The sequence below is a fragment of the Crocodylus porosus genome, unplaced genomic scaffold (genome assembly GCF_001723895.1).
Source record: "Crocodylus porosus isolate Cpor-Errol unplaced genomic scaffold, CroPor_comp1, whole genome shotgun sequence".
Taxonomy (NCBI): Eukaryota; Metazoa; Chordata; order Crocodylia; family Crocodylidae; genus Crocodylus; species Crocodylus porosus.
This window is the reverse complement of record NW_017728914.1, coordinates 20,954,746-20,970,130: the sequence shown is the minus strand read 5'-3', so window position 1 is coordinate 20,970,130 and position 15,385 is coordinate 20,954,746. Positions and strand designations below refer to the sequence as shown.

At 44.7% G+C, this 15,385-nt stretch overlaps 1 long non-coding RNA gene across 1 annotated transcript; it reads left to right on the top strand.

The window, feature by feature from the left end:
* The first annotated feature begins 9,939 nt into the window (after positions 1–9,939).
* Positions 9,940–15,144, top strand: LOC109310020. The gene is made up of 3 exons (XR_002101116.1): positions 9,940–10,134; positions 11,953–12,011; positions 14,478–15,144. It is a non-coding gene; the product is annotated as an uncharacterized LOC109310020 (long non-coding RNA).
* Positions 15,145–15,385: the final 241 nt, after the last annotated feature.

The window sequence follows — 15,385 nt, the reverse complement described above, 5'->3', positions numbered from 1 at the left end:
TAAAAATAAATTTCATAATTCTACCCCAGCCTTCAGATTTTCAGTAATTTGGGGATGCAAATAAACAAAGTGAAGAGGTTTGTTTTTTTCTGTAGTCAGCTGCCTGCTTCCCAGTTCTCCTGGCTCCCATGTGAGTTAGGCTGGAAGTAAAGGTTGGAAGGAGGGAATGTTACAATGGCAGGGGGCAGCCCTGAGAAGTTGGTGAGGAATATCTGTAGCATTATTATTACAAATGCAAAGCTCTTTGCAAGCAGATTCACATAGCAATATCTACATTCAACAGATGGGGAACTTGGGCACATAGGCAAGTCAGTGAGTGACAGAGCCACCCCCAGCCTTCTGAAGGCATGTTATATCCATTATAAATGATTTACATACCGTGTGATTCATTATTGCCCTTTGGCCCTGCTTCACCAGCTCAGCTGGGTGTGGGTAAGTCACTCCCACCCAGAGGCGCACCTTGCCTATAGTCCAAGCCTAGAACTGGTTTCACCAGCTTCTTGCCCGTTCTACAGTAATTCAGCTTGCAAGGTACATTGCAGGGATAAGGAAGGGACAGCCAGCTTGGGCCAATGTGGACCTGCAGCTGACTTCTGCATGTCTGCAGAGGCTGACAGGGGCCACTGACTCAGACATGCAACTGTGGGCAGCTGTAGGCCCGTACTAAGGTCTAGACTAGCACCACAACATGGAATAAGAGAGCTGTAAACTTCACTCTGTAAACTTGTATCCAGGTAGAGGTGAATGTGACTTGTAGGCTATCCATAGATTGGCACAATATTACTAACTAACATTGCTATAAAATGCTTGCTAGAGACATGATCATATTTATGATCTAGAGACCTGTATTTATAAGGTGCCTGTGGCTGTGGCTACCTTATGAAATATAACTAAATAATTAACTAATTTAAAATGAAAGAGAGAGGCAACCTGACCCAATCACAACTGTTCTTCCTGGGTGTTTCAGCTATACTGAAAACCTGCATTGCTGCGACTGAAGATAGTATTATAAACCTAAGATTCCAGGGCTGTGAAGTCCTTTCTATTTGAACAGCTTCTGCCAAAAGTGCTTTATTAGCAGGTTACAAAGTCTCGCAGGCTGGAATTTCTGCAGTAAATTGTATCCAGGCCAAGCTCACAAATCATTAGCCATGCAATCTTGTTTATCCTACTCGGACTTGGAGTTTGGCCTATTACAAAATCAAAGCAGCAAGGTTGAATGGTTCCAAGCAAAAAGCCTAATGAGTGAGTAAATTCCTTGGAGGAGGGGTGGGGAGTTTGGAGGGATGCTGATTTAATATAGACATGATCAGACCAGAGCAGAGCCCGGGAACACGCCGTTAAAGGTAGAAACCCCACTGAATAGCTAGCAATGTGCACAACAGTTATTAAGGCCCAATCCTTCCTAAGTTCACTTCAGTGGGAACTTTGCCATGGATTCCAGTGGCAGCAGGGGCAGGCTAAATGCTCTTTCCATGAATCCCCTTTCCAAACACAGGGCACAAGAGGTGTGTGAATATTAATTGGGAAATTAATGAGCTTGCCATTTGGGGAGTCCCTTGCCATTTGAGGTAGTGGGAAAGGAATTGGGGGAAAAGGCCCGTTAGCTAATCCACAGTAGTAAAAGTACCAGAAAAATACAGCAACAAGGGCTCTGTCCTGGTGGCAGCGATTCTCAGCCTGTGATCCACATCTTGCCAGAACTGAACACTATTCATCCTGAGAAGCCCACACAGTGACTTGTTTTGTGAATAAAAGGGATGGGTATATGAGGAGGGTAGGGAGGAAGCTCCCAGGAAAGCTATTTGCATCTGGATAGTTCCCAAGATGAACCGCTGGCTACAGAAGGGCTGCTGGCTTCAGGGAAGTCTCTCCTACTTCTATAACGGAGATGTGTGAAACTTGTCAAATAATAGAATGATTCACCAATGCTTTGAAAATAGACAGGCAAGCTGATGCCTCTATCATGTAAGGTTGAATCATTCATTGCTGATAAAGTCAGACAATCGCCAATTTGTTCATAAAAGTTCGGGCTGATCGTTGGCTGGGGCTCCTGAGACCACTATGATTGTGAATACTAATGTACACCACAGCACCTGTCTTTCCCTTTCCCTTTGTCCTCCCACACCACTACTTTTGCCTGCTGATTCATCTGTTGCATATAATCAAAATCCTACATGATGAGCTCTCTGGAGAAGAGATTATCTTTAGTGCTACCTGTTTACACAGTGCCAAGTACTGGGAGGTGTTGATCCCTGCCTGGGCTCGTTGCAGTGTAAATCAGAATGAAAACAGTTACCAGGATCTCTGCATTTCAGACACTTCAGCACCAATACCTAATCTGCTGAAAACCTGCTTTTAAAAATGTGTTGCGGCTAAACAGCATTGTCTTGTTGAAAATATTGAACTGTCCAGTCAGGTAGCCACGCAAATGCCATGTGACTGGCAAAATACCATGCACTACAAAAAGTCAGAAGCAGACAAATGACAACTAATTTTCAGGCTGCAATGTGTTTGCATACATCCTTCAGCAAACTCTCCTGAACTCTCTCCTCTGTGGGAAGAGGGGCTGGGTCCAGCGTGCTTTGCCAGCAGAACTAAGGACTAAATTAAATCAGATAACTTATTTACAAAACATAATTTGACCAGCTCTACTACAGCATCTTGTTAGCTCAGACTAACTCTGCAGAACCCAGGAAATCACCAAGGAGACACTAAATGCCATGATTGGCTAACAGCAAACAAGCCGTTGCTGTACTGTTCACGTGGATAGCACCACACTATCCCTTTGCAGTCTGTGTTCAGTGCAAACCATATATGGCCTCCTATTACTTTCACTAGTAATTGTAAAGAAAAGCACGTGCTCTCCCCTCAGCCAAAAATCAGCTGGGAATTCTGGCACAGCAAATATCAGGCCACGGGGGTCAGAAATCAGGTTAAATGACATATGTGATATCAACGTGATTTCAAGTGAAAAGTAGCTGGGATCACACAGGTACTTCCTTTCACTGCAGCATGTATCTGTGCATTGTATTCTCCTCGTGAAGAAAGATGTGTGTGTCTTACGTGTAGATAGCACACCATTCTTGTGCTGCACACTCAGTGTCTATGGGTTGTAATATGTCAAAGCAACCATATTTGATATCAGCTCAGCTAGGAATCAGTAAGTGATATCTGGTGAGTTCAATTTGCGCAATGTATCTGTGATTGTTATATAATTTGCATACAAATGATAGAAGTTTTTGTTCAAGATCGGTACATACAGGGCTGTCTCCAGGTCCCAAATGTCCTAGGCAGAACAGCCAACATACCAGTCACCTGCACGGGCCAGAGGGGAATATTCTGCCTTGGTTGGCTACTTTGTACATCGGGAACCTTGTGTATTCTCAGTATTCTCTCCTGTGTGTTGTATAAAAACAGGTTTTGGCCTACATGCAGCCTTTGCATCTTGTTGCCAACAACCTACCTCATCTTCCACTCCTACATATACATCCAACGTATTCCTAAGGATTCTGGGTATCAGAGTTTAAAGAGGAGAGCTATAATTAGAACTACTGCTCCTGGGCCATTAAAAATCTGCCAAGTTTTTCTCTCTCATACTGCTGCAGTCTATTCAGATCACTGCATTACTTAGCTCTGTGCGTGATAGAGCTCTGTGCTGCGGATCATGAATTGTGGGATGAAATCTTGACCTACAGCTCCAAAACATCATTTAACCTAAAGGAGACCAGTTTTACCTAATAATAGCATAAATGTCCTGTCCATCCTGTGGCTTTCACAGACCCGTGTGAAATTGCCCTAATGATCAGGATAAAGCCCTAATATATAAACTTCTTATTATGTCACTACAGGAAAAATTAAGACTAATGGGCAATTGGCATTAGCAGGATTTTGGGGGGAGGGCTCAAAGCTTTTTGTGCACCCAAGCTTTGAATTGCTTTACATGCTAAACAGCAGCATAGAGCAGCATGGTTCATCAAATGCCAGTATCAGGTAGGGCAGCACCATTACATATCTGTGACAAACAGGCTTGGGAAGGACACGCTTCCAAGAAAGCCATTCCTTCAGGGAGTTGGAGGCAATGGTGTCCCAAGGAGGTGTCCAGCGAAACCTGGCAGAAATTATACCTTATTCCCCCCCCTCACCCCGCCCCATGCACCAAATTCAGACACAGAGGCAGCAAAAAGCAAGCATGGGAAAATGTCCGGGCAAGGGAAAGGTGAAAGAGAGAGAGCGAGAGAGAAAGGAATTATTAACAGGAATCCTACAGGCAACAGCAATGAGGCAGAGACAGCAGCAAAACACGTTCCATAGAAATGACTGATGTTAGCTCCTGATCTCTGAGAGAGAAACCAGCACAGGTGCCCAGAGCTGACAGTTGTGTCTGCCCGTGGGGCGGTGCTCTGCGCCCCAGCCTACAGCCCAACTAGTCTGTCACCAGCTCTGCAGCAGCATGAGACCCCAGAAACACCCACATGTATTGCCTGCTCTGTGATGCATAGGGTTAACTCTTCAAATCCAGAAACTGGTGGGAGGCCAGTTCAGCCTTGCAGCTTCCCTGAGCTTTGTGCAGAGATTGAGGTGGAGGGCTGAGGTGACTTTGAACCTCCTTTCCACTGGGTCTGCTGAAGGCTAGTTTAGCTTACCACACAATTTAGAGCACCCAGAACTTGTCTCTCAGCTGCAGTGGCTGTAGGGACCCTTTGGGGAGTTAGAAACAGCTCAAGTACAGGGGAGAGCCACATCCTCTCCCACCTCACTGACATACCCCAGGCATGACTCCAGTAGCATAACTAAGGCAGAAAAACCAGAGAAGCTGCCCTGGGCACTAGCTTGGGGGATGGAGAGATGAAACTGCTACAGCCACCCACTCACACTGGTGGCATAGTGACAGCCAGAAGTCATTGCTGCCTCTCTGCGCCTCCATGTGTCATTGCTGCCCTGTGCCTTGTGATGCCTCTGCAATAATACTTATTCTCTGTTTTCCTCTGGGGGGGAGGAATTGTTCCAGAAAGGCTGTATCGGCTTTTGTCATGCCCTGACCTTCCCCATACACAGGAGAAATTGCCCAACGAGCTAATGCAGTAGTTTTGATGCATACAAGAGCACAGGTTTGTGTAAATGAGGGACATTTGATTAAGCACATGCTGCAAAGGCAGCCAGCCGGTGCTCACCAAGTTTCCAGGATTCCCTGCTGAAGTGGGAATCGATTGCCATCTATTTGGCTGTTCCACAGGCAGAAACATGGAGGAGAGGCCACAAACCACACATATTAGATCTGCTTTCCCTTGTGCCTGTGCTGAGTGCACACAACCGAGGAGGAGAGCCCAAGACTCCTATCCTTTCCTTGCATTTTTGTGAATCCCAGGGTTACCAACAACCCATCAATAGTCTGGCCCTGCAGAGACAAGATGGGGTGTGGGGGGTACAACTGTGCTACCCATTTTCCGGACCTAGCTTCCTGCCAGAGCTTTATTTAATTACCCAAATTCTTGTAACCTGTGCCCTAGCATCTGAGTATGGCCTGTGAAAGGAAGGATTTTTCAGTGCCAGTTATACCAATGTGACAATGTTAATACTGCAGCTGTAAAGAAGCATGAAGTATTGATTGGCCTGTGTTTTTTAAATGACTTGAAACTGTGATAGGATTCTGCCTTAAAGCAAAAACCTGGCCTCTATTTCATCACTAGAGAGGGGGAGAGCGAGATTCCTGCAGAGATTATTGTATTTGTGAGAGTGGGGTTTTTTTTTCCTCTTTGCACATGAACAGTCCATGTGAGACTAAGTACTTTCCATGTGACTAGCTCATTCCCATGCTTGCAGTGTAACAGGGCATTTAAAGCAACAACAGGCAAGGTCAGTGCCTGTTTGTTGATGCTAATGTGAGAACAAACGTTGCAGAAAAGATTAGGATTATACAAGTACATGTTTGTTGCCCAGGTTGGGGGGGGGGGGTCCATGCCTTTCTGGGAGAACAGGCTGGGATTGCCAGGGATTCACTTCCTCTCTCTCTCTCTAATGTTATCTAATGCCAGAGGAGAAAGGATGTCCTACTGGGTTGAGGAAAGGAGGTATGTGCTGAGTCATCATGCCTGTGTGGCATAAAGGGCACTTGATTTCACAATTGCCAATATTTATAGCAGGGCACAGGCCTCCTATATAATTTCCTGCTTCCTTCAGCAGCTGCAGCATGCATCCCATCTATCCTCTTGCTTTAAAGCAGTACGGTATCACTACTGGGCAGAGAGCATCTTAAGGTACAGCTTTATCACTGTTATTTTGTGTGATCAGAGCTCTGCTGTTCACATGGTGCTGGCCCTTTCTCCACCCAATCCTTTGCTCTGACTGGCAGCCCTACCAGGGGTTTCGCCATGCAGCACCCCCCATTCTTGAAACTGGTGAAGGTGACCGTGAAGTTACGTCCCAGGAATGCCACTGTGAAGCACACCCCCCTCACTTGCCCTTACTCCACCAGCGCCAAGGAGGAGGCAATGTATCTACAGAAGTGCAGCCATGAACATGTGCCAATAAGCACATCAGAGACAAAGAGCCTCAAAGGGCTGTGGACACGGGCTTCAAGTCACTCTGTGGTAGTTACATGGCCTGGTTTTGAAGTGTTGGCAGATGCAAAGCAAGAAGAGGTCAAGGTATGCTTACAGTGGTAATTCAAGGCACGGGAGAGACCCTTCATGTCCTGTGTGTCAAGTTAAGTATGTTCCAGTAGGACCTAAATCCCAAAATGTTGCACAGTGTATTATGGGCCAAATCAAGGGGTTCAAATCCAGAGGAGGATACTAACAACAAGAAAATAGGTGGTGGATGTTAGATTTTTATCTGAAGCTTGCTAGTCATTTCCGGCTGAACTCTTAGCCAACTGCAGGACCAGAACAGCAGGAAAGAAGCCCTAAAGATAGGTTTAGCACTAAATACAAAATCCCACAGTTGAAACGGGGAGGTGGAAAAGAGGGGAGCAAGGTGCTCTGAAGCCCATATTGAGCACCTGCTGGTTTTACATTGTTATTAAGCAGTACTCAAACGGCACTGGTTCTCAGACACTTCCAGGCCTTTATTTTCAGGCTCTTTTAGAGCCCAGTTGGTAAAGCCTGCTGCAAGCTCTCACTTGGTACAACAGCTGCGTAGCTTTAAGCGCAGGTGAAAGAGGCTCTACAGACAGATGTGAATCTCCAAGTACTTTTTATTCACAGAGCAGGTACAGCACAGGCAGCAATTTAGAATAAACCTCCCCCATACGCTGCTAACATACAGGGCTGCCTCGGTCCTGAACTGGCAGGGCTACCTCTCAGGCCAACAGGGAAATCCAGGCTGAAGTCTGACTGGTTCAGGTTGCTGTCATAACAGCTTCAAAGCATTGCTCCTCAGGTGGAATGTGCTTTTTATTGCTCCTAGAGATATACTGAACTGATAGCACCGGTGTTATTTACAGTTCCTCCTATGTGTTTGTCATTGGCCAGGGAAGGACTTGGCTGTGGGCAAGGGTTCTTGTGAATTCTGTGCAGCTGTGAAGAAGTCCTCAGGTGACCAGTTCCAATGCAGTTATTCCAGAGAAGGGAAAAATGATTGGAAGGAGGATGAAAGGGAGAGAGGAAAACATTTGTTAATTTGCCCATAGAGGAATGTATGGAGTTTTAGTGGCAATAAAAGTGAGGTGCTGACTGTGCTGTTTAGCATAAGGCCTGTGTGGGCAGGCACCGTTCAAACTCCCCTGCCAGGCACTGCTCCAATGCGGGAATAGCCTCAAACCCCACAGCAACAGCAGATCCTGACCTGCGGCATCTGCACTGATTAATAAGTAGCTACGGCATACATTGTGCAGCATAGTGTTAAAACACCAGCTTCAACTGCACTGGCTGGCACATATATGGAAAAATCTGGCCAGGCCAATGATTTGACTGTCACTCAGCCTGTTCCTGCTGCTTGTTTATACAGCAAGATAAGACCAGCTATCATGTCCTAGAATCATAGAGAAGTGGGGCTGGAAGGGACCTCCAGAGGTCATCTAGTCTGACCCCCTGCCTGAGGCAGAATCATCCCATACACATCCATTAGCTAATGTCCACACAGTCAACCCTGACACAACCACAAGTCATAACACCTTAATCTGCCACAGAGGTAATGCGGGGGGACCACCATGGCCAACATCCTGCTGCTGCAAAGGTTGTTAAAATACGTTTGAGAGGTCTAAGGAAGAAGGCCATGCCCCCTACTACAGAAGAAGGTGATCAGTCTGACCCTGAGAGGAGGGACAAGACCCTCTAGCCAGGAACCACTGCATTTAAGTCTCAGCAGAAGCATGGTGTGTTTCATAGTCCAGCAGTGCAGGGTAGACTCCAGCGAAAGTCACACATCATCATTTAGGGGTACCTAGGTTGGGTGACAAGGACAACGCTGAATGAAGTATGTTTCTGTGGAATATGGGGAGCTACACAGGCACTCCCCATCATTGCAGGGGTGAACAGATGAGCTGTTGAATCCTGGTAATTCTCATTTTTATGCACAGGCTAAACATGATCTAATATAAGGTAAGGGAATAATCATTCTCCTTGCAAGTTAGGTGCCAAAAACAGTTTATCACTGCATCTAAAATACAGGGAAGAGGGAGCAGGCTGCCCTCCAGCTCCTGGGCTTTTGATACTCTATGCTACCTACCACAACATGTTAAACTAGAATGAGCCTCTCTTGCCAGGGCACTGGCCAATCTGAATGCCGTCCTCTTCGGACTGCTGTAAACTATGATCATCCAGATAACAGCAGAAACTGCAGGACACTATTTACCAGGATTGTGCTTCCCTGCTTCACAATGCCCTTGAAATCTATTTGCATCTCTTAGCAAAAGGAATCAAACTGAAGCCAACAAAGGAGTTAAAGTACAAGCTGGCAAATAAACTGGATGCAAAATTAAGAAATGCTCACTCTTTGACCCTCAAATGCATTGGCTGTGGCTAGGGAAAGGTGAAGTTACTTGGCAAGCCCAGAACAAAATGAGTGGCAGTTGAAAGACAGGGTTTTGATGGGCACTAATTATTAAACAGTAATTAGCACAAGGATGCAGTGATCTGTTCAAGTCCCAGCTATGCAAGCAGTAAAGGTTAAAGACAAAAGCAACTGAAAAGTGGTACATGCCAACCTCATAGCTGTAGATGCTCAGGAGACACTGCAAAGGGGGAGAGAGAGCTTGTGATAATCTCCCTCATTTTATGCCATGACGCTCTGGGGCTGTGTCATGTCAGCTGATGCAGTCCAGGGAAGAAACTGCAAATAGGTTACTTTGGAAAGAATACAGTATCTTACAAGTCCCGCAGTTAAAAAAAGAAAAAGAGGTGGGTGGGTGGGTGGGTGTTGGGGGAGAAGGAAATGGTTTGGTAAAATAAGCATAAAATAAGGAAGAACCTGGGATGGGGAAAGACTGAAGGAGAGTGGGCAGGACACTGACGTTTCAATTCAGATCACTACTGGGTTGCCCTGACCTTCCTCCATCTGTTGTGGCCTATGGTAAATTGCCCCAGCTACAGAATGGGTTGGAGATGGATCCTGCCACAGAGTACAGCACCACTGATAATCAAGTCCCAGCTGTCCAAAACTGGGCACCCAAAATTAATGGCATCACAACTGTCACAAAAGTAGCTGGGATCACACAGGTGTTTCCTTTCATTGGAATATGTAGCTACTGGGTTGCCCCAAATATTGTGACATGCACTCACAATTAGCGGCACAATATGGGGCTTTATTAATAGCAAAACAAGGAGGGCAATGTCGTGGGGTTGGGGCCATAGTGCTGAAGAAGTGTAGCCCATAGTTCTACAAACACGTCCTCAGAGCTGGTGTGGGGCCAAGAGCAACTTGTTTCTTCCTTGAGGTCAACCTGTTACTGGCTCTAAAAATAAACTGCAGTGTATTGATTAACCCAGCTGTAGCAGGCAACTATGAATCATAGACAAGAAACTGAAACCAAGCAAAGCTCTGAGAGTATTTTTGACAGCCAGATAGTCAGGTCAGAGCTAGGAATAACATCATATCCCACATTCCTGCTTCTAATGACTGATCATTACTTTAAAATACCCAGGGATTTGGTTCTTACGCTAAAATCATCTTCTCTACAAATGGTTTCCTAACAAGGTAAGACAACAAGCAACATTTCTGTCCAATGATTTGTTTGTGGCTCATTGTTAATATTTTTGTAAATACACCAGATGACCCTTTATCTAACTTGAATCAAGGGAGCTCAGTTTGCAAGCCAGCATTTATCTGTGTGGACTTCAGCATATAAATCTAGAAAATGTATCCCTCTGATTATTGAACAGAGTTCTATGAGATCGGACAAAATCACTTTCTGGAGCAAAAATGCTAAATTCTTATTCAAATTATTGAAAAAAACAACGAAAATACTATCAAATAATACAATTATGCTCTTTGCTTCTTATTATCGTTCCCAGGTTTTATATGAGGTCACAAATTGAGTCTAAGTACTGGAATTAGCAAAATTCCCATAGCTCTCACTAATGTTAATGGAAGTTTCATTGCAGATCAAAGGTGGTACATGACCCTCAATGCAAAACATAGAGGTGCAGAGCCAAGTGTGGATTCAGCTGTAAACACTCCTGTATTTCCATAAGAAATCCAGTTGCAATGGGCCTAAATACTTACAATCCCATCAACTTCATGATAGCTCCTACTCCTGTATTTCCAGTATCTAGCAATTAAACAGTGAGCACTGTGTGTAAACAGCAATGATGATTAAGCTCTGTTATTATGACCTTTCTCTTTGATCTAATCTCATCTGCCCTCAAAAGTGATGATAACTGCTAGATTAGATTAGCTCTCACATATTATACTGTGTACCTCATGGATACATTTCCCAATTACATTCTCCTATAGAATTGACTGAAAATACTCTCTACAACAGCTGAGCTGAGCTGAGATCTAAGCATTAGGTGTACACCAGAAAGGAAAAATTCCCAGATTATCAAAGCTGTAATAAAGCGTAAATTCCATGGTTTCTCTCAAGCTGCCTTCAGTTGCCTTACCAGACCGAGGGCGCGCCTACCCCAGCATCTTAATGTGATGAATGAACACCAGTGCTTACAGTGCCAGAGTTTATTGCTCACAGGCACTGTGTTTACACATGTGCCTGGGAGCTCAGCGCATTGAGCCAGGTTGGAGCAGTCCCAGCTGACAGGGAGCCTGGGGGGTCAGCCTGCCAGTCCAAGGCTGCTCCAACGTGGTTCAACAAGCCACAGAGGGTACAAGGGTGCTTCAATGTAGGGCTAACTAGCAGGCAGCTCCCACATTGAAATACCTTCATGCCCCAGCCAGCCAGATCAGTGCCTACACACACATTGCTGTGCAGTAAAAAACTCCACAGCAGGACAGTACTTGTATTTACAAGTACTACTATTATTCGTTCACTCCAGCTAATAGCCCTGCATGTGTTGATACCACGACATTTACTGTGGAGCATATTCCACAGTAAATGTCTCATGTAGAGATGCCCAGAGTGTCTTGAACTGCAGGTGGCAAACTGAAAAGTCATTAAGCCATCAGAAACAGAAGTGTCCACACAGAGAAAAAGTTTGAAAATGGTGAAGACCTCAACAATGGGAAAACTTCCCGTTATTACTATAGTGGCTTATTATACTAAGGAAATACCCTGGCATGTGTCAGTAATTTGAACCTAGCCAAGATTGAAAAGAAAAAAAAATAACTGCACAATGTAACACGAATCAGTGCACTCCCCCAATGCCGCAACACCAATGGGCCTCTACTCCGATCACTACTGTACTCTGATGTAGAGACCACCGATAGCTGTCTCTCCCTAACCTGTTCATTACTTTGCTTGTTAGCTGAGTCTGTCAAGAAAAGTTTCTGATCTAAGGACTCTTCTTTTTTTTATGAACACATCAGATACTAAACTGAGACTGAACTTGTTTCACACAGAGCCACCAAACAGATGTTGGGTTCTGCTGAACCAGATCATATTCCTAGTGATCAGTCAGGTAAGACTTTTTTATTACAAGATACTTGTATCCAGGGTCCATGCTGGCAAAAGTTGGAACGAGATGGTGTGTGAATATAGCCATAAGTGTTCTTATTTTCTATTACCCTGATTTATTTAATAGTTTAATTTGTACAGATGCCAATTGAAAAAAATACATCCAACCTTTTCATCTGTTTGTCCCGTTTATTCAAAAATGGTGTGTCATTTAATTGTGCTTTGATAAGGACCCATCAAATGTGAAAGAAACGTTTGTTGGAGACTGTCAGATGTAAAAGAAACCCACTATTTTAGTGGTCAGAAGCAAATTTCCAAATATTTACAAACAGATCAATTAAATGTACAGTATCATGACTAGAATAGCGTGGCCAGGGGTTCTACTACATGAGATGTTTGCTATAGTAGGACCCATTCCAGCTTGCTCTTAACTGAGCACACTAGAACACTCTCTTAAAGTGACTAAAATAGGAACGGTCAGCAGAACTGTCTTGCAGTGCTTTGAAAATAAAATGGCAATGAGTTAATTGCTGGTCAGATAATATTTTCTGTTTTTTCTAGGACTTTATCTCCATGTCTCAAAGCACTTTTCAGTGATAACTGAACCAAATAGTCTGATCCCTTGGGCACATCTACATGTGCAATTAATGCAGAGCAATAAACTCTGGAGCAATAAACTCCTGGGATCCCAGAACATTGAGCCAGGTTGGAGCAGCCCCACCTGGCGGGGGCACCAGGGGTCGGCCTGCCAGCCCGGGGCTGCTCCCCCCCAGCTCAACATGCTGCAGAGGGGCTGGCTGGGGCACAAGGGTGTTGCAGTGTAGAGCTAGCCATCGGGCAGCCCCTGCACTGAAGCACCCTTGTGGCCCAGCCAGCTGGGTCAGTGCATGTCTATACATGCACTGCTGTGCAGTAAAAAATTCTGCAGCAGGATTGTAGTTGAATTTACAAGTATTAACCTGCTGCAGAATTAATTGGTTTACTCCAGCCTAATAGGAGTGCATCATATATAGATATACAATGTTTACTGTAGAGCTAATTAGTCTATTCAACAGTAAATACCTCATGTAGATGCACCCCCCTGGGTACATCTACACAAGACACTTAATGCACATTGGACTAACTCTACTACACATTAGCATGACTGGCAAAACCCATGCTAATGTGCTAACGCATAGTAGATTTAATCCAGTGCACATTGTCACACAAAAGGTATTCATTTTCACTAATATGCAGTACCAATTACAGTGCATTACAGGTACTAAACTTAATGTGCCATAATTACAGCACATTAATGAACATGTAGACATGCCCCCTTTGAAGTGAATAGTAGCATTATCTTTATTTCACAAATGAAAAAGTGAGGCACCAAGAGGGAAATCATGGCCATATTGGACAATGGTAAAACTTTAGCGTAGCCATGACTTCACCACAAGAGGTTAAAATGCTGTTCCCAGGGTCTTCACTCTGTGACACAGCTAAGAAAAGAAACCAGGCAGCCTGACTTTAAGCTACAACCTCCAGAGTAGCAATGGCACCATCATGTTAACAGATAGTCTCTGCTTTTCCTAAGGATATTTTTCCTCACCAGCAAAAGGACATCTAATCTAAACCAAGTGTCTACAAGCACACTGAGGGAAACTTGTTGTTTCTCCCTTATATTACTCTTTCTATTTTCACATGCTCGTGGGAATCCCAAAAGGCCATGTGGGAATTAGCCTCTTTTGCCTTCAAAACTCACTCAGCTTCTCTCAAACTCTCCCTCTCTGAAGGCTTCATCCTGTTTTCTTACACACAATACCCCTGGAAGTGTCTGCAGTAGTTTTTTGTGCTTCATGTCCTCAGAGAAACCTATCCTTAGGCCTCCTGCAACACATCCTTAACATCTGACACAGGATAATGGAGCCTTGCAAGTTGCTGAGTGCATGCACAGTTAACAAGGCTTTGGTTGGTTTTCCCCAGTCAGTGCCTAGCCTACCCAGCTATTTGACATGAAAAGGGAGCAGGGATAGGAATTCAATTTAAATACCAGTCTCTGTAGCACCTAAATTTATAGCACCTGATGACAGCATTCAATAAATACATACATTACGTGGCTCTTTCTGAAGTTGTTCAGTGAGTACATAGTACACGTGGACATTTCCTTTGCAATGATTTAAAAGGAGTCTAGATTCCACCCCCCCCAAGGTGAAGGAAAGGCATACCTGCCAAAGAAACAAACCTGTCTCATGAACAGCCATGCTCACACAATGGAGTGAGTGTTTGATTAGCTGCATTCTCTTTACATTACACCAGGCTGCCACCACTACTGCAACATTTCCAACCATATTGATAAGCCCATTTGTGTTTAAATAATTTTTTCTGGCACTATGTAAACCTCTTAGGATAGCTGAAGTTTTCTTTTCTTTTCTGGGGAGTTGCACTGAGGCCATATCTCACCACTCCCTCTTCTCTCATTGCCATCCCACAGGGTTAAACATAGAGCCATGGGAAATGTCTAAGGAAATCTCATCATCTTCTAAATTTCATGCATAGTTGGGCTCAGAAGGTGGTGCTCAGATCTGTCATGGAGTTGTACTAGAAAGGAATTCAGGTCTAAGTCCAAACCTGAGATTAGGTTTCAATTTGATTGCACCAAAACTTCTGAGGCTGTTCTCAGGGGACTTCAGCTCCAAGGTGACCCTCCAGTCTTAAACGATTTCCATTGTGAGTTCTGCTGCCTTGGATGGCATTAAAACTGCATCCAGCCACAGAGGGCTAGATCAGTCTGGGAGATGCATGGATAATTTTGAATCCAGATGCTAAATCCTCCTTTCTGAGAATTGCAGTGTGCAGGGAGGAGGGTTTCACACTTGCAGTCCCATAACCGGTTTTGCTACAATGCAGAACTCTGCTCAGGTTATGTTCTGTTCCATGTTATGTTCTGTAGCCTGAGCAGATGTCTGGTTTCATGTTGAAATTATGTAAATTGTAAATGATACAAATTGTTTTGAATGGCAGATGAGAGGCACAGGGCAGCTGAAGCAGGAGCCTAAGCACTGTGGGTAGAGATACAAGGGCCAAATTAGGAGCTCTGATTTGGGGACTAAAGCAGCTCAGCCCAGTTCCTGCAGCCCAGGACAGGGTGAGGGGAAGATGTAAACAAAAAGTCAAAGTTCAACGAGCCCATCAGGCTAACATGATGAAGGCACACCGGTTTCTATAACCAACAGCTCACAAGGGAGCCATATGGCTGGGATCATGTCCAGCTGCCTCAAACTCCCTTGGCTGAATAACCAGGTGCCCATTTATAGCTGAGGGCAACCTGTGGCAAGAGTCAGAGCCTCATTCTGGACTTGCACCTCTGAGTTAAGTACAGACAGTCAAAAAGCCTGAGGC